Source organism: Pezoporus wallicus, unplaced genomic scaffold (assembly GCF_028554395.1).
Source record: "Pezoporus wallicus isolate ANWC-B61680 ecotype Strahan unplaced genomic scaffold, APGP_CSIRO_Pwel_v1 contig_8234, whole genome shotgun sequence".
NCBI lineage: Eukaryota > Metazoa > Chordata > Aves > Psittaciformes > Psittacidae > Pezoporus > Pezoporus wallicus.
The window spans coordinates 519,046-535,709 of record NW_026637703.1 but is presented as its reverse complement, the minus strand read 5'-3'; the positions used below and the strand labels follow the sequence as shown (position 1 = coordinate 535,709).

General features: G+C 50.2%; 1 protein-coding gene across 4 annotated transcripts in view; it reads right to left on the bottom strand.

Moving 5' to 3' along the window:
- The window catches only part of EHMT1 (euchromatic histone lysine methyltransferase 1), a 114,924-nt gene that overhangs the window by 83,094 nt on the left and 15,166 nt on the right, over positions 1 to 16,664 (bottom strand). The window contains exons 1-2 of one of the 4 annotated variants that reach the window (XM_057407368.1): positions 10,987 to 11,110; positions 10,720 to 10,829 (exon numbers count right to left, since the gene is read on the bottom strand). The exons of 1 other annotated variant lie outside the window; for it this stretch is intronic. The gene's annotated coding sequence lies outside the window, so the exon portion shown is untranslated. Of the gene's footprint in view, positions 1 to 10,719; positions 10,921 to 10,986; positions 11,111 to 16,664 lie in introns of those variants that run through there. 2 more of the 4 variants (XM_057407369.1, XM_057407370.1) reach the window with 2 other exon arrangements.

The following is a 16,664-nucleotide window of genomic DNA, read 5'->3' as shown; positions in this document are numbered from 1 at the left end:
ACGCTGCAGTGAATAATGGACACATAAATTTGCATGGAGCTGCTGTCTGAAGAGACACATTGATTCATTGGAGAGAAACCTGGAGTAATATATACTTACACATATATTATACATATTTTATATATTTTATTTATATATATATGTATATATATATTAATTTATCTGAGTATACAGAATCACGGAATCCCAGCCTGGTTTGTGCTGGAAGGGACCTTAAAACTCCTCCAGCTCCAACCCCTGCCACAGGCAGGGGCACCTTCCACTAGAGCAGCTTGCTCCAAGCCCCTGTGTCCAACCTGGCCTTGAACACTGCCAGGGATGGGGCAGCCACAGCTTCTCTGGGCACCCTGTGCCAGTGCCTCAGCACCCTCACAGGGAAGAGCTTCTGCCTAAGAGCTCATCTCAGTCTCCCCTCTGGCAGGTTAAAGCCATTCCCCTTGGCCTGTCCCTACATCCCTTGTCCCAAGCCCCTCTCCAGCTTTCCTGCAGCCCCTTCAGACACTGGAGCTGCTCTCAGGTCTCCCCTTCAGGAGCCTTCTCTTCTCCAGGCTGCCCCAGCCCAGCTCTCTCAGCCTGGCTCCAGAGCAGAGCTGCTCCAGCCCTCGCAGCATCTCCATGGCCTCCTCTGGCCTCACCCCAACCTAACCACAAGAGCAGGAGAAGATACTCTTGAGGACTCCAATATGATAAACTTCTCCTACTTGAGCTAGATGGGGGATGCAAAGGAAGGCAGACTGAGTGCCCTTAGCCCAGGCACAATGTTCATTCCACTGCTGTTCTGGCAGGGCACCAGTTCCTTCCCTCCCTGCACCACCACAGATGCTGCTGCGCATCAGACAGCTGATTTCATCAGCAACTCGGGATTTGTTTTTCCAAAAAGGGATGAGGATGAGATCCAGGAAGGGCAAAACCTCCCTTGGGAACAGGAGACAAAAGGACAAGATTAGCAGTATGGTGGCAGAGACTAAAAACAACCTATGTATTTTCAAAAGCACTATTGTCTGACAGGACTAGTGACAGCCCCCAGCGAGCAACCATAGTCTTGCCAAGAGCCATCAACAGATCAGCAGCAAAGGCTCCATCTGTAAAACTGCTCCCATTTGAGACAGGCCTATAGGTCAGTGCCTAGCACACGAAATGCCTCGAGCACAAAGATGCCTCATAAGTTATCACCATTAACGCCCACTGTCCAGCCTCCGCTGTGCCTCAGGAAGGGGCAGCCTCCTTCTCTTACTCAGCTTCCATCCTCTGAGGTTCCCTGCCCCGCTTTCACAACCTTTGCCATTTCAAGACCTCCTGGCAGCCACGCCAGCGAGCACGGAGCTGCTTTACGCAAGGCTGCGTGACTGATCAATGCAGGCTTCTCCCTCCACGCCATGCACACGCAGCGCACGCTGCCTACGGATCAGGACCATAACTGCTGTAAATGAAAGACTATTTTCACCTAGTGCCATGGGCTGTAGGGGTTTGTACGTGCTGGAAATACGGCTCCATCTGCGAGTGAAGAGACTGAGCCTAAAATACACAACCAAGAGCGACTTTCGGCAGAGGGGGTGGCCAGTGGCGTGTTCTCTGTCTGAGGCAACTGCTTCCATGCTGTGCACGACAAGCCAAGTGCACCCACAGCAAGGCACAGCAATGCCTACCAGGTACAGAAGGAACAAACCCGGGTGGGTTTATGCTGCTGCCTACACCTACACCCCCCTGGGACCTCTCTCTGAGGAGGGAGAGCAAATCTAAATCAATCTTTGGCAGAACGAAGCCTGTCGAGACTGATGCTAATGAATTCCCCTGCCAGGGTTAAGGTGTTTAACAGCAAAGGACTGTGTGTGCCCAGCAGAGCAGGTGAGACCTGGGGAGGATATTCACACACCTGCTTTACATTCCCTGCACTCGCTCTAACCAGGAGAGCCTCCCTCCCTCCCCTGTGCTAAGGGACATGTGGGCCATGAACCACTACTGCAGTCCCTGGAGTTGGGTGATATTAATCTACTTCCACTGTCCTTTTGCTTGAGATGGCAGCACAAAACTCGGGCTGGAAATCATAGAAACATTGAACAATTTGTGTTAGAAGGGACCTTAAAGCTCCTCCAGCTCCAACCCCTGCCACGGGCAGGGACACCTTCCACTAGAGCAGCTTGCTCCAAGCCCCTGTGTCCAACCTGGCCTTGAGCACTGCCAGGGATGGGGCAGGTACAAATGCAACAGAAGGTCACACGTGCTCCTCCACTCATGGCAGTACCACGGGGCCATGGGTCCTTGTGCCGAGCCTTCTCCCAGTGGGTCTCTGATGGGATTCCTGCAGCAGCCAAGTAAGACAAATCACTATTAGCAGACCGAGTGCTACAGACAGATCATGAAAATGAATTAACTCCCACCCTTCTCTCATCCATGATGGATTACACTGCCCCTTTGGAGCAATTCGACAGAAGGGGAGAGGGAATCATCCGTCAAATAAGAGGAATTTATTGCCATGTGGTTTCCTGTGTTGAAACACAGCCTGAAACTTTCACCAGCACCTCTGATAATGCTACGAGAAGAGGAACGAGCCAGGGCCACATTCAGGTCTGGTGCCAGCACCTTTTTGCTGAATACAGTGGAAATGAGCTCCACCTCTGCTGCCCTACGCCTGGATGAGCAACACTTACAGGGACATGAATCATGGAATCACAGAATCAACCAGGTTGGAAAAGCCCTTTAAGCCCATCCACTCCAACCGTTGCCAGCACTGCCAAGGCCACCACTAACCCATGGCACTGAGGCCTCGTCTCCACGCTGTGTGAACACTTGCAGGGACGGTGACTGCAGCCCTGCCCTGGGCAGCCTGTTCCAATGCCTGAGCACCCTCTGGGGCAGGAATTGTTCCTCAGCTCCATCTAAACCTGCCCTGGGGCAGCTTGAGGCCGTTTCCTCTTGTCCCATCCCTTGTTCCTTGGGAGCAGAGCCCAGCCCCTCCTGGCTCCATCCTCCTGTCAGGCACTTGTAGGGACCATCAGGTCCCCCCTGAGCCTTCTCTTCTCCACACTGAACCCCCCAGGTCCCTCAGCCCTTCCCCATCACACTTGTGCTCCAGGCCCTGCACCAGCTCCGCTGCTCTTCTCTGGCCCTGCTCCAGCACCTCAATGTCTCACCTGCAGTGATGGGCAGCAAACCCCGTTCACTGCACAAGACTTGCTTTAACATTGTGCTTTCTCTCTTCACGAACCCTCAGTGTAATTCCCCATTGGAAGCAGGGCCATCCCTAGCTCCAGGTTTCTATTTCTCAAAGCTTGCTGGAATGAAACTGGAAAGCGGGGTGGAGGACAGGATCACCACTCCCCAGCACCGCTGCAGCTCTGGAGCTGTGCCACTGCTCCCACCCCAGCTTCACCAGCGTGCCCGGCATTCAGGAGCTGGAGTGTGCAGCCTGCTATAGAGAATAAATGTGTTAGCTGATAAAATATGAAACTCCCTTCCTCAACCAACGCACCCACAAAGCTCTAATTTAGCTCTGAGATTCATCACTGAATATTACATCACTTTGGAGCCTTTTTAGGAAGCATCCCAGCATCTTCCCAAATTAATCAGGTAACTTTTGAGCCTTTTAAGGAAGCATTCCCATGTTTTCCCAGATTAATCAGGTAACTGGTTTTTAGCCAGGCAAAGTTTAAAATAAAGAGCCAGATGAGTGTCAGTGAAAAACTCTTGGAGGGAAGAATTTGTTCCATCATACCTGTAAGGAAGCCCTTGCCCTTCATACAATGGTTTGGATTGGAAGGGACCTTAAAGCTCCCCCAGCTCCAACCCCTGCCACAGGCAGGGACACCTTCCACTGGAGCAGCTTGCTCCAAGCCCCTGTGTCCAACCTGGCCTTGAACACTGCCAGGGATGGGGCAGCCACAGCTTCTCTGGGCACCCTGTGCCAGCGCCTCAGCACCCTCACAGGGAAGAGCTTCTGCCTAAGAGCTCATCTCAGTCTCCCCTGTTCCAGTCTGACCCCATTAACCCTTGTCCTATCACTGCAGTCCCTGATGAAGAGTCCCTCTCCAGCATCCTTGCAGCCCTCTTCAGACACTGGAAGCTGCTCTGAGGTCTCCACGCAGCTTCTCTTCTCCAGGCTGAACAGCCCCAGTGTTCTGAGCCTGTCTTCATACAGGAGCTGCTCCAGCCCCTGATCATCCTCATGGCCTCCTCCGGACTTGCTCCAACAGCTCCATGTCCTTCTTATGCTGGTGACACCAGAACTGCACACAGTGCTGCAAGTGGGGTCTCACCAGAGCAGAGCAACCACATCCCCAAGCACTTATATTCCTTCCCAGCAAATACCCAAGGACAACTCTCCTCACTAATGCTAAATCACTTGAGGGCTTCCATTGCAGGCAGCCCATATTGCCAGCAAAATCCTAGAGCAGACTTGCACTATCTACCACAGCAGGCTTGACCCCATTTTCATACTGCAGAGCAAAAATATCCCAACAAACCCTCCTAATCCTGCCGGACACAGAGCAAACAGCACTCCAGGACTCCTTCAGTACCACCCGATTAAACACAAACATGCCCCTACAGTAGCTCAATGATTTTAAACATTCACCATCTTTTCATTTCAGATTTAAGCACTTTGCCTGGCAACTGTCTGAAGGGCAAATCATTACAGAACTAGGAGGACAATTCGTTTTCCTTTATTCTGGAAGAGATTATTGGAATAAATAAAATAATCAGCTTAGACAAGAGCACAGTTGACAACTTGTGAAAAACAAAGGACTTCTTTTCATTTTGCTTTCCAAAGGGAAGATGTTCTTGGATGGCGTTTGCAAGGGAAGTGCAGAAGTTCTGGAGTTAAATAACCTTGGGCTGCTAACTCCCAAACAACTCCCTGCACGTCATTTCAGGCTGTCACTTCAGACACTCCCAGAGCCACTTAGTTTTAATATATCTAATATAGAAACTTAGAACACCTCCAGAAAAGATACAAAAGCTGCTTCCCGATCCCATTTTGTACAGAACTACATCCGAAGCAGCCTTAGTCCAAGTGGAAAAGATGCCCTGGGAGTGAGCACAGCCCCAGCACTAGGCACTGACCACAGCAGGTCACTGCCTTTTAGGTTCCCCTTCCCCTCCAAATCTCTGCCCCCCATAAATCCACACTAAGTCCTTTGAGGCTAATGAGTTTATCTGGATTTCAAGCACTGTGGAAGATACTAGAACCAGTTTCAAAACAAGCCAAGAAAGGTTATATGCTAATGCTTGCTGATGAATGCAAAAGAGAGGAGCTGTCTAATCAATGCCAGCCTGTAGCACTTGATGCTCAGCATCATGATTAACATGGTTAAAGGAGCATCAGATACACTATGACTTGCACATAACAGCTACAAATCTGAATTAAGTTAAAGGCAAGGCATTTAACTCCCAAACCCCAAACCTAACTTCTCCCAGAGGGAGAAGTGAACAAGAGGAAAAGGAACCTTCCAGTTTGTATTAGCAAAGAGATGAAGCTGTTATTTACTGAGCAAATCGGGGGGTATCTCTTTCTGAAGGACTCTTCTAATAAGCAGTGTGAGTTATATAAATAGCAGGAAACTGTGGTTCAAGGTTGCTACAGCCTCAAAGAAGAAACAGGGACAATGAACTGATGGAGGCACAGATTCCCGGGAACACTAAGGGCTGTAACAGTACCGAGGAATCAAACTGATGATCTGGAAAATAAGATGAGATTAAGAATGATCAGGTTAGCGCGGGCTCTGGAAGGAGCAAAAGCAGAACACAGACTCCTGGGTTGCAGTGGATTGTTAAGGAGGCTTGGGATGAATATTTTCTGCTGTTCCCATCATGTCCCAGTGATCCATGTCCCCAGACAGGCCAGTCACATAGTGCCCTGCACCCCTCCTGGGGAAGGAGCTCGCTTGTGCATCAAGGAGCCATATCCTTAAATCAGCTCCAAGGCTGGTGCCTGAACCCAGCACTGTTCCCTGTGAGGAACAGAGGGAAATGTGTGACTCGAGATGCTCCCTTTGCTATCTCAAGCAGTGGTTCTGTGGATTCTGGGTGCAGCCACATCTCTGCAGCTGGAGACAGTGCCACCAGGAAGAGCTCCCGCATGTTCCAGCACTCCTGCCCTTCCCACAGGGAACAGCCATTCCTTGTGTTCCCTTCAGCACCTGTACCCTTCCCACAGGGAATGGCCATTCCTTCTGTTCCCTTCAGCACCTGTACCCTTTCCACAGGGAGCAGCCATTCCTTCTCTTTGCTTCTGGAGCTGTAAATCACTGCGGCAGCAAGTAGGTCACGGGGTAGATGATGCTTGAAGAATCACCTGCAGTTCATTTCCTCTTCTTTCCTTCCTCCCCTCCCCTTGTTTTAAGGAGCCACCAAGGCTCCTCACCACCTCCCGTCCTCTCCTCCTCCTCTGCCATGCTCACAGCACTGGCTCCTGCATTCCTGTTCTCTTCCTGCTCTGTTTAATGCCATCTTTCAGCACAGGCAGATGCAGGTCTTTAAAGCAGGATTTCTCTTCCATCTTCCCTTTCTTCACAGACCCTGTTTTTCCAAGCAGAACCTAACACACTGTGTTGCTTCTCTAAAACTCAGAAACCCAAATGTATGTCCTATACACTGATCAATGCAGTATGCCTCATCCACCATAGAAATCCCAGCCTGGTTTGTGTTGGAAGGGACCTTAAAACTCCTCCAGCTCCAACCCCTGCCACAGGCAGGGACACCTTCCACTAGAGCAGCTTGCTCCAAGCCCCTGTGTCCAACCTGGCCTTGAACACTGCCAGGGATGGGGCAGCCACAGCTTCTCTGGGCACCCTGTGCCAGCGCCTCAGCACCCTCACAGGGAAGAGCTTCTTAAATGTCTAATCTCAATCTCTCTCAGGTTGAAGCCATTGTGGAATGCTGTGGAATAATGTGGAATGCTGTGGATTAATGTGGAATGTGGTTATTCTATTGACTTCACAGCCAGGTTAAAAAATGCAGCTCCTTCCCCTGTGCCTGGAAGTTCACTCAGTAATCCTCAGGGAGATGGGGGGTAGGGAGTCCCCTTTGCTACCTGCTGCTTTCAGGATGCTCCAATGCCTTCCCAGGAGCACAGGAGATGCTGAAAGCCCTTCCTGGCTTCACCCTACAAGCATAGGGAAAGCTCAGAACAACAGGAGGGTACCACAAAAGGGCAAAAGGCAAGGCTGCAGCAGCAAGAAGGCAGTTGAGAGCATTAAGGAAGAAGCTGAGATGCTGCCATGGGCTGGATTTCAAAGTGTCCAGGCAGACAGGAGAGCCAGAGATAAAACCTTTCTTTCAAGAGAGCCTCGTGGAAGCACGAAGGTGGAGGAACACTGTGTGTTACAGAAAACCCTGCTTACAGCAGAATGAGGACTCATCACAGCAAGTAATTACAAGGCTCCTACCGTAATGGCTGGGTTTAAAGTCATTGCCAATTGACTACAGGTTGGCTGAGGCAGTTAGAAGGGAGAGAAGCAAAGACACCAGGCTTTGAAGCAGTCATCATTTGATCGGTAAAGCCTGGGACTTTGATGCAGTGTATTCCCCAGCACAGTGACTTTCTCCTCCCTGTGGCTGCCAGGCCTGCAGAAGGGTTCTTTAGATGCACCTGCAAGATTCAGTTCCAGTTTGTTCTTTCTGTTTTGAACACAGTCCTTGGCTGCTGCAGTACCAGAGGTGAGCAAGTCCCAAAAGCAGGTTTCAGTTCCTCCCCTGAACAAAGTTGCACTGATGGAGAAAGAGACAGAACTGGCCATACATCTAAATGTAAATGTAAATCTAAATCTGAATCTAAATGTAAAGACTGGAGCCTGCAAATTCAGGCAGTGAATCCTCCTGGAAAGTCCAAGTCACCCACCTCCACCAAGGCACACAAGTCCCCAGCGCTGCATTCCCCACATGCACCGCAGTCCACACAGCCCCATCCACACGGAGAGATGAGTTTGACACCCAAGGTCACGGTTTTGGGTGGGATCCACCTCTGCTCTCCCCAGATGACTCCAGCCACAGCACTGGCTGCTTCCTCCACCACTGATCCCCCTGTTCTCTGCAGAAAACAGCTCCCAGCAGCCGCAGTCAAGCTCTGTGCCCTTGGCTGCTGGGGCTCACAGCAGAGCCTGCACCCACACCGGTGAGCTGTGAGCTGCCCAAGCAGAGGAACCAACATAGAATCCCAGCCTGGTTTGTGTTGAAGGGACATTAAAGCTCATCCAGTTCCAACCCCTGCCACTGGCAGGGACCCCTTCTACTAGAGCAGCTTGCTTCAAGCCCCTGTGTCCAACCTGGCCTTGAACATTGCCAGGGATGGGGCATTCACCAGGGACATGCAGAGCTGTCCCAGAGCTGTCATTCACAGAGCCCATGAGCACATCCACAGACCTTAAACCAAACAGAAATGAAATCTGGTTGTAGTTACTTTTTCCTCTCAGACTCCTCAATTCCAGGCTTGCTGGAGAGGAGCTGGATGCTCCAATCTGGAGGACACCAAAGGCATGGCAAGACCAGAGCGTGGTGCTCCATGCTAAGGGCTCTCCTCAGCCACTGAAAATAGCTCATTCACCCCATTTTACTCTAAAATAAGAAGAGGAGGAGGGCTTTACTCTCTAGCTTTGAGACAAAAGGCAGGACACTAAAGAACCAGAGTCACCTCTGTCCTTTCATTGAGCCTCTCCCCATTTTCTAGTGCCAGAGATGCCTGTCCTGGTATTGGAGACCAAAGGAAAAAGTTTAAAGCTGATCCAAATCTATTGTAGAGATGAACTTGATTCCCTTTCCCAGTGAGGTTGCTGGGAAAGACTGAGATGACATCCCCAAGCTTCCGGAAGTCGCACACTGCAAAAGTTATCAACAGTGATGCCCTGCCCTATGGGACCTGGGGACAAGCCCCTTTTCCAGCACATGGACCAGGTCTGGGGCCTCTGGGTCCTGCACTGCTAAAGCAGCTCCCCACCTACTTCAGGTTCAAGATGTATTTGTGCTACATCTTGATCAAGTATTTTAAGACCCAACTTTCTTGCTTTCACCTTTGCTTTTCTGAGAACTATTTCCCAACCCTTCAACCAAATGCAACCAGAATGTGATCGCTCTCCTCCAAACTGACCCCCCCTTGTCATGGTGACTGATACATCACTGGTGTAAGATAAAAATATGACACAGAAAACACTCCTCCACCACTGAGAAGCTGAATCCCGACAGCCACGGTCCTCCAAGAGACAAGTCTTTGTTCCCACGATTTCCAAAACAGCATCCTGAAAACAACATCCCTCTCTGCACGGATTCATATTGCTGTATCTCTATCATTTTCCTTACACCCATCAAAACGAATATGTAATTAACCCACCCTCAATAGAAATTACAATGATTCTGAAACAGCAAGAAACAATCTCTGCATTTGGTAGCTAATTATTCCCCCTACGCACCCAGCCACCAATGTTCCCTAAACCCATCCAGGGAATAGACAAGCTGTGCCAGCCAGAGCTTCTGGAAAGGAGGGGAAAAGGAGGGACTAAGCGAAAACCCTCAACATTGGGGTGGTAAAACTGTCTTCCAATGCTCAGTACCTTGAGCTCAGCTAAGTCTATAGCACTGCCCTTCAGCAGTCACCCATCAGCAGCAGCACCCCATCGCACGTGAGCTGACAGACACCATGGGATGGGTCCAGTGGGAGCCACTGACGTGCAAAATGATGGAGTTATTGTTCCCTTCTTCGCACCACTCCAAGGAAACATGGAGCCACTTCCCAATACATGCTACTGGATATAAATTTAACACCAGGACCGCTGTCACAGCCATGCAACACAGGAATTTTCAGCAGCGCAGGCAGAGCTGCACTATTATTCCTATTCCCTGCTCGAAGGAGGAAGGGTGTGCCCTTCTTCCACTGGGACACAGTCCTGGAGACCTGCTAGGAGCGATCTCCAACAGCTCCAGCTCGAGAGGAGCGATTCATTCCACTTAGGTACATACCACTCACACCATGCCCTCCCCACCCCCCACCCCCCCCCCAGCCAGGCAAGGTCTGCTGATGGTTCACCTCCATTTCCTCCTCATCCCATAGGATTAGCTGGATGTTTCTAAGAGGGAAGGACGCAGGCTGTGGTTAGCGAGCACTGCCTCTCCCAGCCCAAGCTCGGCACTGGCTGAGCAGCTGGAGACAAAGCAAAGCACCGTGTACTCCTGCTCCATGTCCTGGCAGCCCCAGGTTGGCTCTCTACCACTCTAAGTACATGGAAGCTCATCCAAAGCACCAAGCAGGTGGTAAATCACCTCCTCCTTCACCCACACCTTCAGAGGCAAGTAGATAAAATGCTGTTCAGTCCCTTGGAAGGAACAGAGGTTTTTCCTTCCTCCAGGATGCACCCACAAAGCAGGGACTGGGAAGGAAGGAGCTCGGGTTCACCTTGACGCAATCCGTGCGCCTGCAACACTTACCTCGCTGGCTTTTCCTCTCCTCAACACGTGAGAAGCGATGGTCCTTTCAAGCAAAGCCAAAACATCTCAACGATTATTCTCCTTCCCACATCTGACACAGGTTTGCAGCTCCTCAGGCATGGGGAGGAGGGGGAGCAAAATCAAAACAAGGCACTATTATTCTGTAGGCAATCCAAGCTAATCCCTTCACATTTTCTTCCCAACAAAAGCATCGAGAGATCAAGTCCCAGTGGGTTTTGATCACAACTAAACAGGACTAAGGTGTTCTCAGCCCCTTGCTGCCAACAGAGCTCAACGTGCAGCAGGCCTCACCTCGTACAAGCATTTCACTCAACACGAAGCCACCCTGGTGCTCTACCCCAGCTCTAGAAAGTCAGCCCGAGCCCCAGTCTGGCCTTGCACGGAAATAGGATTACTTTGGCCTGGAGGAAAAGAAAAAAGAAACCACAACATGAAGGTCACCCATAAAATCATTACACAGCTCCCTCTACCCCAGCGCTTCCGAGAAAACAAAACCTGTATCAAAGCCTCAACCTGCAAGGAGAAACACAAAAAGATAGGTACATTAATCCCATATACCTCCGTCAATTTTTTTCCTCGTGTCTTTAGAGCAGTTGTTTACTGCAGCCAACTGCAGAGAAATTACAGTAGCTTAACTCTCCAACTCCCTCTAAAGGATTAATCTTCCAGTGAGCATGCTCACGCGAGATCTTTCTGCAGCAGTTGCATCCATTTCATGAAATGAAGGGCTGCTGCAGACACGAGGAAATGCCATTTCAGGACGAGAGGCAAAGTGAAAGAGCCCCCCAAAACCAGGGCTCAGCCCTTCCTAGAGCTCCAGAAAGGCTCTTTGCCCAAGCCTCCACCTCCAACGAGGTTTCAAGGTTTCACGTTCATGTGCCCTTTCAGGAAGAGGGGGGGTCAGTGGCTTCCCTGCGACACACGTTTGAAATGGCTGAGCTTGGCTTTCCTCGCCAGGCTGGTGGACACTTCACCCACCGGCCCTGGAGGCACAAAGAGCAGCTTCTCGCTGGCAGATTGTTCTTTTGTGTCACTCGTTGGCTCCTCTTTGCTTTAAAGGAAAAACCAGGAAGATCATTTGGGGTGCAGGGGGGGAGGGGAGGGAAAACATTCCAATGAAGAGGAATAGCTTTAAAAACCTAGCTCCCAACTCAGTACCACAGGAGGTAACAGATCCAGGGACACGTTTAACTCCACGGATTAAGGACCCATGCAAATGAGGATTTGCTGTAGACAACAGATCCAGCGTCTGAACAAGGCTGTTCAAGTAATCGTGTCCATTCCCTGCAGGACCACTGCAGTTAAACTGCTCTGTTGGGGGGATTTCTCCCTCACCCCAAAACCAGGGTGAAAGCAAAGCTCCAAAATGAAGCACTAAATATTTATACTTTCCAATCAGATTCTTCCATTTCCCTCTTCCCACATTCCCAGGGTTCTGCCTTCCCCTTCCCATTTATCTATTTTATGTCCTGGTGCTTAATTGCTCTTTGTAGCTGATGGAGACCCGAGCTCCCCCTCCCCCACGAAAGGCTCTTGTTTCAAGTCTGAAGCCCTGCTTGAGCCCAGGACTCTTGGAGACCAGACTGCAGCCCCGGAGCGAGCACTGGGAACACTGGAGCAGGCTCCAGCCCAAGGGCTGAGATCGCTCCTCGCATCCAGGCACCAGGGCTCACCCCGGCCATCACAAACACCTGAACGTCTCTTCTTTACACACACCAAGTCTTGAACACCTTTGATGCCAGGAAGCTCCCCCTTTTTTTGGTGAATCCACAAAAAAAGGCAACGTGCCATGAGAGTGTTAACTAAGGGCTATGTCTGCTCTTGAAAACGAACGCTCACCATAGCGACAGGCTCCGTAAGGAGTGATAAAGCCTATGGTGACACTGGATATTTTGTTCTGTTGTCACCTAAATAGAATCACCCACAGAAAGGAAATCTCTGTTACCATGCATTAAAATAGACGCTTTGTTTTATTTATAAAGCATCCAAACTGGTTGGTTTGGATGTGTCACAGCACAGGCTGTTCATCCACCCCTCCCTGCTCTATCCTTTGGGACCTAATGAATGATGCCTGCAGTCATCCTCCCCTCGCCTCCCACTGATCTCAGGTGGTGCTGAGGCTGCTCCAAGCCCTGGGTGGAAGGTTTGGAGCTAGGGTGGGATCTGTCCTGCAAAGGAAAAGCCCAGGCTTTAGAGCATGTGAAAAACCCTTGACGCAGGAAGATCATGTCCTGCACTTCCTCCTCCGTTGCAGGATTACACCTAAACATGAAGTTGGGATCGCAGATATGGAGTTATCCTGACCTGTCATTCCCAATTTGGACACCAGTCATACTCCCGGAGAGCTTCGCCTTTGAAGATTGACTGCTATTGATTCTTCTTCAAGCAAACAGCCCAAGCTGGCAATCAGTCAATAATAAGCAATTACTCGACAGCCTCTTATCTGCAGATGCCAGCCCAGACAGCTCGATGCCGAGAGGCGGCAGGTCAATAAATCAAAGCTGCTCTCCAATTTGAAAATATCATCATTTAACAACTCCCCAGCCTTCAACCTGCCTGAGCAAGCAGCCAGGACACAGGGAGATTCCTGCAGAGCTGGGTGGTGGGGTACTGCTGTTTTACTGAGCAGGAGATGGTGTGTGATGGGGTGAGATCCACCTCCGACACTCCTCATTTGTCATCAGGAGGATGAAACTTGCAGCAGGAGGAGGAGGATGGGAGAGGAGGAAGCAAAGCCCTCCTCCTTCAAACAGGTACTTTTAGGGAAGAAGCAGAACAGCCTTCCCTAAATGACCTCCATTCCTGGCTCGCTTGGACCCACTTTGCTGTTCACAGGGACCCTCAGAATAGCCAACGGAAGCCTGTTTAACTGCACCGTGACAGCCAACTGATGACACCTTTCTGCTGTCCCTGCTGTGACCTATATACTCTGGGTATACAGTTAATCATCTCATCCCCAAAAAGGCACTGCTTTGCTTTTTCATGGACTCAATATGATCCAAGTAGATGAGCCAAAGGCTCCTCCTGCACATTTCACTGCGACCCAGAGGTGATGCTGTGAAATCCAGTGCAACAGAGAGAAAAATCAGGCTCTGCTGAAGGCTTGTGTAGGCATTTTATGCTCCCAGTGCAGACTCCCATTAAAGACTCATTTGTACAAGAAGAGCTAAGAATTGCCTGTATCATTTGCAGGAGAACACTCAGCTGGAATGCAGCCTTCTGTCTAGTGCTGGAACACTGGAACTAGACACTGACACAGGGTGCCCAGAGAAGCTGTGGCTGCCCCATCCCTGGCAGTGTTCAAGGCCAGGTTGGACACAGGGGCTTGGAGCAAGCTGCTCTAGTGGAAGGTGTCCCTGCCCGCGGCAGGGGGTTGGGACTGGATGAGCTTTAAGGTCCCTTCCAACACAAACCATTCTGTGTTTCTACTGCAGAACCTGAAACTCTCGTACCTTCACTGTTTATCCATGGGTTCTCACAAAAGTCATGGGAACAGCCTAAAAGTACCAACAGAACAGATAGTGCTGCACAAATCATTCTGCCTCTGCTGCTAGAGGAGGAAGGAGACCTATAGGATGCTGCATCCTCCATGTCAGGCGTTAACCATGGGCACAGAAGGGCACAAGCTCCTCAAGCACAGGAAGTCCAAGACCCTTGGAGACCATGAAGCTTTCTCTCATGCTGCAGAAGCATCCCAGGTTCATGGAGCTTGGGGCAGCTCCACCACCATACACAGCGTAGATGCCACCCCATCGAGGCAGGCTGCCAGAGGTTTAAACAACCCCATATAGATAAGAGAAGGCGGCAGCATGACTTGGGAATGTACTACCAGCAGCTCACAAAGAAGAGAGCACAGACTTCTTGCTTCATTGAACATGACCACTGGTCCCAGGAAGGAATGTATTTGTATAATGATGACCAAACCCCACAGACTGAGCCTCTCCAGTCACACCAGCTTGAAAAGAAAACAGATTTTGAGCCCAGTATCTACACAAAAGGGGAGACCCACTGGAAGCAGGATCAGCCCCAGGCCTGGAACCCACTCTTCACACTCCATGTGCCACAAAATGCAGGTGCCTGAGGACATGTCTTACATGTCCTCAGTCTTCAACACCTGAGTTCTGGAAGGGAAGGTGAGGTGAATTATTTCGACTGTACTTGCCTGCTGGGTCAGACTTCTTGTGGAGGAGCTTACTGAGGCTTTCACCTCTAGCTACACACAGTGCACTTTGTTCTTCCTTTCACCAGAGGCTGGGACAGCAGGAAGCTGTGGGAATGTAAGCCCAAAATCTGAAAAGGATTTCTCTTCTTCTTACCCACAGAGCATCTACAGGTGGCTTTTACACTGTCTGGAGCATCGTGGTGAAGTGTGGAAGGAAACCCACGTCAGCACATCACATTGTATCATTGTCACCTTTACAGAAAAGCCACAAAATGCCAACCCAGCTGACAGGATCCCACAAACCACACTGCAGAGCAACAGCAGGTTCATGGGTCTTGCAGCCTCTCAGTTATTTTCACACATACCTGCATTTTTGGGGGTATAAAATTCCCTTTTCTCCCCCTTCTAAACATGTAGATGAGCAGGGCCAGGAGCAGGTCAGTGGATCCATGCTGTAAGGACAGGCTGGTGGTAGCACAGCTCTGAAGAGGAGCCTGCAAAGCAGCTGGAGTTGCTGAGCACTGAACTAGTTATTTTCCCACAAAGGAGAGCAACCATGCTGTCTGCAGTGGCCTGGCTTCAGTGGATACAGAGCCTCAGCCTAACCTGCCTTGTCATACTCCACAAAAGGAAAACAGTAAGGAAAATAAGCCACATTACACACCATCAATGTGGCAGTAACGTAAGATTATCTCTCATCTTCTATGATGAAAACAATGCCAGTTGCAAGACTATGAGATATCACAACCTGCTGTTCACCCTTCCCATCTCAAGCTGTGACCATATCTTACAAATGCTGGTGAGGATCTGTGGTACTAGATTTCCTTCTTTTAAACCATCACGTTAGCACCAGAATCCTGCTGCTTTGGGTCTTCAAAGTGTTACTAAAGCAAGAAAGGCTAGAAACCAGAGCACAGACCAAAAGGGCTCCACAGCCCCACCAAGGATGTTATCACGGAGGTAGCAAGGACGTAAAAGGGGACCGAGAAACCTCCCTTAGAGCAGGCAGCTGCTATCTCCAACACTTCTGGTGGGTAGAGTGATAATTTAGCAAGCCCATCATCTTGGTAAGAAACCGCAACAGCTCAGCCCCATGTCTGCTTCTTATCAGGAGCTCCACAACTGACCAAGGCATTGTTCCTCTTTATGATCCATTCTGTCATGCCCAGCACGAACATGCCACTGCAGTCCAAGACCTCACAGCTCACTGTGGTGCAGAGAGGCAGGAATTAGGGACACACTTCTGTAAAGGCAAAGGAAATCCCTGCTTGCATGTCTGGCAGGCTGCGGGTGCAGAAGGTGATGCGGTCAGAGTACCTCTCACTGGAGAATCCAATTTAGGGTAAATTCCACCACTCCATTGGGCAGGGTAGACAAAATGGGATCTCACTGCATCTTTCAGGGCTTATTAGACTGGCCCATATGGCTGCAATGAATACGGATGCTCTAGAAAGCAATCCTCAAGGCAGACTGATTCTGGGACTTCTAGCATGGAGACACAACTCCAGAGATGGGTGCAGTGCCCTAATTGTAAATACTACACACTGGAGTACAGGGAGGACAGGAAACAGCAGGCAACCCGCTGTCAAAATCAGCCCATGGTGGTTGTGTTTGCTGCATCATGCTGTCTGCAGCACCAGTTCTGATACAGGAGAACTTCAGAAGAGTTCAGAAGATCCCCACACTTCACGTACACAGGGATCTGGTTTGCCCTACACTGGCTGCAAGGATGTGACCGACTCCCATTTGCCTCTCGAGGTAACCAAGGGCTGTTTGAGGGGGTCCTATCTTCATTTAGCAAAACCTGTCCCTCTGTACCAAGGCTTCCTATCACCTACCCCAGGGGCTTTCAACATTTGCCTGCCATTTACTTCCAGGAGGCTCCGAGGGGTAGCTAAGAAAGGCAAACCACTTGCAATAGTCCTATTGCTATAGACATTTACATCCTGCTGGCATGGGATTAAGAACCACTCAGACAAAGGCAGCAGCAGCAGCAGAGAGGAAGTCCTGGAGGTGTCTGGCTTGAAGTACGAAAGCCAAAAAAAATTGAGTAACCTTGTTTTTCAAAGCTTAA